The sequence below is a fragment of the Macrotis lagotis genome, chromosome X (assembly GCF_037893015.1).
Source record: "Macrotis lagotis isolate mMagLag1 chromosome X, bilby.v1.9.chrom.fasta, whole genome shotgun sequence".
Taxonomy (NCBI): Eukaryota; Metazoa; Chordata; class Mammalia; order Peramelemorphia; family Peramelidae; genus Macrotis; species Macrotis lagotis.
Window position 1 is genome coordinate 3,692,064 of NC_133666.1, and position 7,189 is coordinate 3,699,252.

At 40.8% G+C, this 7,189-nt stretch overlaps 1 pseudogene; it reads left to right on the top strand.

The window, feature by feature from the left end:
• Window positions 1-4,844: 4,844 nt before the first annotated feature.
• Window positions 4,845-6,286, top strand: LOC141500512 (glutathione synthetase pseudogene; annotated as a pseudogene).
• Window positions 6,287-7,189: the final 903 nt, after the last annotated feature.

Consider the following 7,189-nt stretch of genomic DNA (forward strand, 5'->3'; position numbering starts at 1 on the left):
ACTGCAGACCTCAGCACTTCATTCAATAGTGCTGGGGTAAGGGACTACTTGACTCAAGTCTCTCCTCTGTTCATCCACCAAAGTGATCTTCCTAAAACACAGATTTTGCCATTTTTGCTCCTCCCCCCCCGCCCCAATAAATCCCAGTGGCTCCTGTACCTCCAGGATCACTCAAAAAATGCTCAATTTCACATTCAAAGTTCTTCAAAATCTAGCCCTCTCCTCCCTTTCCAGTGCTCTGATACCTTACTCTGAAACATGTTCTCTTTGATCTGAAAAACTTAGCTGTTTCCTAAACAAGACCCTCCAGCTCCCAGCTTCGGATATTTTCTCTGACTGTTCCCCATACCTGGAAAATTCTCCCTCTTCTATTTTACTGACCTCCGTGGCTTCCTTAGTCTCAACTAAAATCCCACTTTCTACCAGAAACCATCCCAACCCCTCTTATACTTCCAGTGCCTTCCTTCTCTATTATTTCCTATTTATCTTATTTATAGCTTGTTTGTTGTCTCCCCTATTAGATTATAAGCTTGAACCCAGGGATTGCCTTTTTGTCTCATTTTGTATCCTCAGTGCTTAAGCACAATGCCAGGCCATAGTTGGCAACTAATGAATGTTGATTGATATTGTTACATATTTAATCCTGAAACAGGATTTCCTTAATTACTACCGTTATGGTTCAAGCTTTTGAAAATAGGGAGGCTTCATATCATATTTATAAATTTTGTCATGTGATGACTATTTTGGCCCATATTATAGGACAGCTAGGGGTACTGCAGTGGAAAGAGCATTAATCCTGGAGTCAGAGGACCTGGGTTCATATTTAGCCTCAGTCACTTGACTGTGTGACCTTGGGCAAGTCACTTAACCCCTCTGGTCTCACATCCAGGACCATCTTCCCTCATCCTGATTCATATCTGACTACTGGACTCCAATGACTCTGGAGGAGAAAGTTAGGTTGCTGACATAGCACAGAACCCCTTCACTCAAATCCAATTCATCTTTGCCATGGCATCACCCCCCTGATATGATCTTCAAGAATGAAGCACAACATTTCTGTATAAACTCTTTGAAAAAATAGGTGAAGACTGAATCCTCCTAACTCTATGTCACCAATATGGTGCTGATGCCTAAACCAGGAAGAGGTAAAACAGAAAAAGAAAATTATAGACCTATCTCCCTGATGAATATACATGCAAAAATCTTTTCTCCACTTTTTTTTTAAATTTTCTTCCAAAGATTTTATTTATTTTGAATTTTATAATTTTTCCTCTAATCTTGCTTCCCTCTCCCCACCCCCCACAGAAGGCAATTTGCTAGTCTATACATTGTTTCCATGGTATACATTGATCCAAATTGAATGTGATTAGAGAGAAATCATATCCTTAAGGAAGAAAAATAAAGTATAAGAGATGGCAAGATCAGACAATAAGATAATGGGGGGTTTTTTCCCTAAATTGAAGGTAATAGTCTTTAATCTTTGTTCAAACTCCACAATTCTTTCTCTAGATACAAATGGTATTCCCCATTGCAGACAGCCCCAAATTGTCTCTAATTGTTGCACTGATGGAATGAGCGAGTCCATCAAGGTTGGTCATCACCCCCATGATGCTGTTAGGGTGTACAATGCTTTTCTGGATCTGCTCATCTCTCTCAGCATCAGTTCATGCAAATCCCTCCAGGCTTCTCTGAATTCCCATCCCTCCTAGTTTCTAATAGAACAATAGTGTTCCACTTCGTACATATTTAGTGATGGTCTCCTAGATGCAAACTTCTTAAATAAAATTTGAGCAAAATGATTGCCACAAGTTATCACTAGGTTAATAAATTATGACCAAGTAGGATTTATCCCAGGAATGCAGGGTTGGTTCAATATTAGGAAAACTGTTAGTACAATTAATTATATCAATAACAAACCTGTCAGAAATTATATGATCATCTCAATAGATGCTGAAAAAGCCTTTGACAAAATACAGCATCCATTCCTACTAAAAACACTAGAGAGTGTAGGAATAAATGGTCTGTTCCTTAGAATTATAAGTAGTAGTAATTATAAGTATATGAAACCATCAACAAGCATTATATGCAATGGAGATAGACTAGAGGCATTCCCAATCAGATCAGGGGTGAAACAAGGATGCCCATTATCACCACTACTATTCAATATTGTATTAGAAATATTAGCTTCAACAACAAGAGAAGAAAAAGAATTGAAGGAATTAGAATTGGGAAGGAAGAGACAAAACTCTCACTCTTTGCAGATGACATGATGGTATACCTAGAGAATCCTAAAAAATCATCAAAAAAAAAACTATTAGCGGGGTAGCTAGGTGGTGCAGTGGAAAGAGTACCAGCCCTGGAGTCTGGAGGACCTGAATTCAAATCCGGCCTCAGACACATAATAATTACCTAGCTGTGTGGCCTTGGGCAAGTCACTTAGCCATATTTGCCTCATAAAAACCTACAAAAAAACATTAGAAACAATTAGCAAATTTAGAAAAGTTGCAGAATTTAAGATAAACCCTCATAAATCCTCAGCATTTCCATATATGACTAGCAAGATGCAGCAGAAAGTTAGAAAGAGAAATCCCATTCAAAGTAACCTCAGACAATATAAAATACCTGGGAGGCTATTTGCCAAGGCAGACCCAGAAACTTTTTGAAAACACTTATAAAACACTTCTCACACAAATAAAATCAGACTTAAAGGACTGGGCAAACATCAACTGCTCATGGATAGGTAGAGCTAATATAATAAAAATGACAATTCTACCAAAACTAAACTACCTGTTTAGTGCCCTACCAATCAAAATTCCAAGAAACTACCTTAATGAGTTAGAAAAGTTGTAAGCAAATTCATATTGAAAAATAAAAAGTCAAGAATTTCCAGGAGCTTAATGAAAAAAGTGCAAAAGAAGGTGGCTTAGCCCTACCAGATCTAAAATTATATTATAAAGCATCAGTCCTCAAAACTGTCTGGTATTGGTTAACAAACAGAGTGGTGGATCAGGGGAATAGACTAGGTGCAATGGCAGGAATTGATTATAGTAATCTGCTGTTTGATAAACCCAAGAGTCCAGCTTTTGGGATAAAAACTCTCTTCAATAAAAACTGTTGGGAAAATTGGAAGTTAGTATGGCAGAAACTTGGATTAAAACAACACCTCACACCCTTTACCAAGATAAGATCAAAATGGACACAGGATTTAGACATAAAAAACCATATTATAAGCAGACTAGGAGATCAAGGAATAGTTTACCTGTCAGATCTATGGAAAGGGGAGCAGTTTATGACCAAGGAAGAGATGGAGAACATCACTAAAAACAAACCAGATGATTTCGATTACATTAAATTAAAAAGCTTTTGCACAGCCAAAACCACCTGTAACAAGATCAAAAGAAATGTAGTAAATTGGGAAACAATTTTTACAACTAGTATTTCTGACAAAGGACTCATTTCTAAACTATACAGAGAACTGAGGCAAATTTTTATAAAGACAAGCCATTACCCAATTGACAAATGGTTAAGGGATATGCAAAGGCAATTCACAGATGAGGAAATCAAAGTGATCCATAGTCATACAAAAAAATGCCCTAAATCATTGCTTATTAGAGAAATGCAAATTAAAGCTTCTCTGAGGTATCACCACATACCTCTCAGACTGGCCAATATGACCAAAAAGGGCAATGATCAATGTTGGAAGGGATGTGGGAAACCTGGGACACTGATACATTGTTGGTGGAGCTGTGAACTCATCCAACCTTTCTGGAGAGCAGTTTGGAATTGTGCCCAAAGGGCAACAAAAATGTACATCCCCTTTGATCCAGCAATATCACTACTGGATCTACACCCTGAAGAGATGATGAAAAAGGGTAAAAACATCACTTGTACAAAAATATTCATAGCAGCCCTGCAAAGAACTGAAAATTGAGTGAATGTCCTTCAATTGGGGAATGGCTCAGCAAACTGTGGTATATGTATGTCATAGAACACTATTATTCTATTAGAAACTAGGAGGGATGGGAATTCAAGGAAGCCTGGAAGGATTTGCATGAACTGATGCTGAGTGAGATGAGCAGAACCAGAAAAAAATTGTACACTCTTACAGCAACATGGGGGTGATGATCAACCCTGATGGACTTGCTTGTTCCATCAGTGCAACAATCAAGGGCAATTTTGGGCTGTCTGCATTGTAGAATACCATCTGTATCCAGAGACACAACTGTGGAGTTTGAACAAAGACCAAGGACTATTACCTTTAACTTAGGGAAAAAAACATTATCTTATTACACAGTTTGGCTATCTCTTATACTTGATTTTTCTTCCTTAAGGATATGATTTCTCTCTCATCATATTCAGCTTAGATCAATTTATACCATGGAAACAATGTAAAGACTAACTGCCTTCTCTGGGGGGTGGGGAGAGGGAAGTGAGATTAGAAGAAAAATTGTAAAATTCTTATAAATAAATTAATTTTTAAGAAAAGAATGAAAGACAACAGCACATTCAATTTCATTCTATGCTTATCATGGATGCAAATGTAAAGCCTATATCTGATGGCCTTCTGTTGCGGGGAGAGGGGAGGAAAGGGATGGAGGCAGAAAAATTGTAAAATTCAAAACCTCACCAAAAAAAAAAAAAAAAGATTGGTAGAAACTACCATTGTATGTAATTGGAAAACAAATAAAATATTTATATAATTAAAAAAAGAACGAAGGACAAACCTCATTTTCACACAAAAAGGTCTACTCATACTGAGTGGGCCTAGGTATAAAACTCAAGACACTATGAAATCTGACTATCAAAAGGAGCTATAAAACAATTAGAGTCCTGACCTGGGCCTGGGAACTCTCCGTGGGGGTGATGGAGACCAGCTGGGAAAACATTCTGCAAAATGAGCAGCAGCTCGAGGAGCTGGCTCAGCAGGCTGTGGACAAGGCCTTGATGGAGTGAGTTCTGATGAGGACCAAGCAGGATCCCAACTCTTCTGATATTGTAAGTTATGCCCCCTTCACATTGTTCCCCCTCCACAGTACCCAGAGAGCTTCTGGAGCAAGCCTATGCAGTACAAATGGACTTCAACCTCCTCGTGGACACAGTGAGCCAGAACTCAGCCTTCTTGGAACAGCCGCTCTCTAGCACTATTAAAATAGATGACTTCATCGCTCTACTCTTTAGCATCTATAAACAAGTCCTGAAAGAGGGCATTGCCCAGATGGTGTTTCTAGGACTGAATTGCTCTGATTACATGTTTAACTGCAGTGCAGCTGCCCCCCCCCTCCTGAAACAAATCGAGATCAACACTATTTCTGACAGCTTTGGGGGCCTCTCCTCCAAGACCCCAGCTGTGCATCAGCACATCCTTAATGTCCTGGGAAAAACTAAGGAAGCTTCCAGTATCCTCTCCAATAATCCAAGTAAGGGGCTGGCCCTGGGCATTGCCAAAGCATGGGAACTCTACGACTCACCCAAGGCTCTGGTTCTTGTCATTGCTCAAGAAGAGGAAAGAAATGTGTTTGACCAGCACTATATAGAACATTACCTATTAGCCAAGAATATCCATGTGATTCAATGAAAGTTTGAAGATGTTGCTAAAATGGGATCTTTGACCCAAGACAGGAAGTTATTTGTGGATGGCCAGGAGATTGCTGTGGTATACTTTTGTGACGGCTACATGCCCAGTCAGTACAGTCCCCAGAACTGGGAAACTCGCTTGCTCCTGGAAAGGTCATGTGCTATGAAGTGCCCCGATGTAGCCACTCAGTTGGTTGGGACCAAGAAGGTCCAGCAGGAGCTGAGCCACCCCGGGGTGCTGGAGACCTTGATGCCTGAGCATCCAGAGGCTGTGGCCCACCTTCAGGCCACATTCGCAGGCCTCTACTCCTTGGATGTGGGTGAAGAAGTTGACCGTGCTGTCATGAAGGCCATTGCTACCCCAGACCAATTTGTCCTGAAGCCCCAAAGGGAGGGTGGAGGAAACAACCTGTATGGGGAAGAGATGGCCCAAACCCTGGAGCAGCTGAGGGGCAGCGAGAAGAGGGCTTCATATATTCTCATGGAGAAGATGGAGCCCGAGCCATTTGGCAACTGTCTCTTGCAAGCTGGAATCCCTGCTCGTGTGACACAGTGTATTTCAGAGCTGGGCATCTTTGGTGTTTATGTCAGGCAAGGGAAGACATTGCTGATGAACAAGCATGTAGGTCACCTCCGTACCAAATCCACAAAATATGCAGATGGCGGAGTGGCTGCTGGAGTGGCTGTCCTAGACAATCCCTATCCAGTGTGAGGGTCTGGTAGAGAACTTGGTCCTAGGGGCATTGCCCCATGTGATGCATGGTGGGGCAGGCCTTGGATTCTACCCTCTTAAGACTCCTTCACTTTCTCCCCTTTCTCACAGCTTAGTTTGTCTTCAGATGACTTAAAAAAAAGCAGCAGGAAACTGCTTTTACCCTGAGCCTTAGGGCCTTGAAATCCAGCTGAATCTGAGGCCTACCCTACTTAGCCCCCACCCTCCCATAGAAGCCAGACCTCAGCCTGGAGTGGATTAGCTCCCCACCTCTCAAATAAAGATGCATTGATTAAAAAAAATTAGGGTCCTGAACAATAATTTTTAGTCAGGTCAATTAAGAGCATACTCTGTTAACTGCCCAACTGATTATATCAAGATGCAGTCCCAGCAAGGGAAAGTAAATGGGAATTGGATTTTAAACTTCCCACTAGGGAAGAAGAGTGGCTCAGTCTGAATGAGCAGAGGAGTAGCCCAGCAAAGAAACTGAGAAGTAGACAGACCAAAATTAGAAGTCTCCCATATGGGTGAAGCTAAGTCCTGACTGTATTTATGAGTGAGGTAGAACTCCCATTTCTTACATCAGAAATATAATCTTTGCCTATGGGGGAGGCAAGTGATGGCTCCATCCCCAATGTCAGAGCATCGTCTGTGGGCCAAAGCAAAGTTGAATATCTCATAGCAGAGATACTGTAGTGGTCTGATGGCAGAAGTGCTCTGTAAACACACCATCTTTCTAGGGAACAAAAATGGGAACTTTGGAGTACTCAGGTGTCAGAATTATTACAAGATGGCAGGCATATATTTAAAACAGAGAAAAAGATTAATTGAAGAACTAGATTTTGGATATTTACAGAGCCCAAAGGCAACCAAGCATGAAGTCACATGGCAAATCTGGTAGCA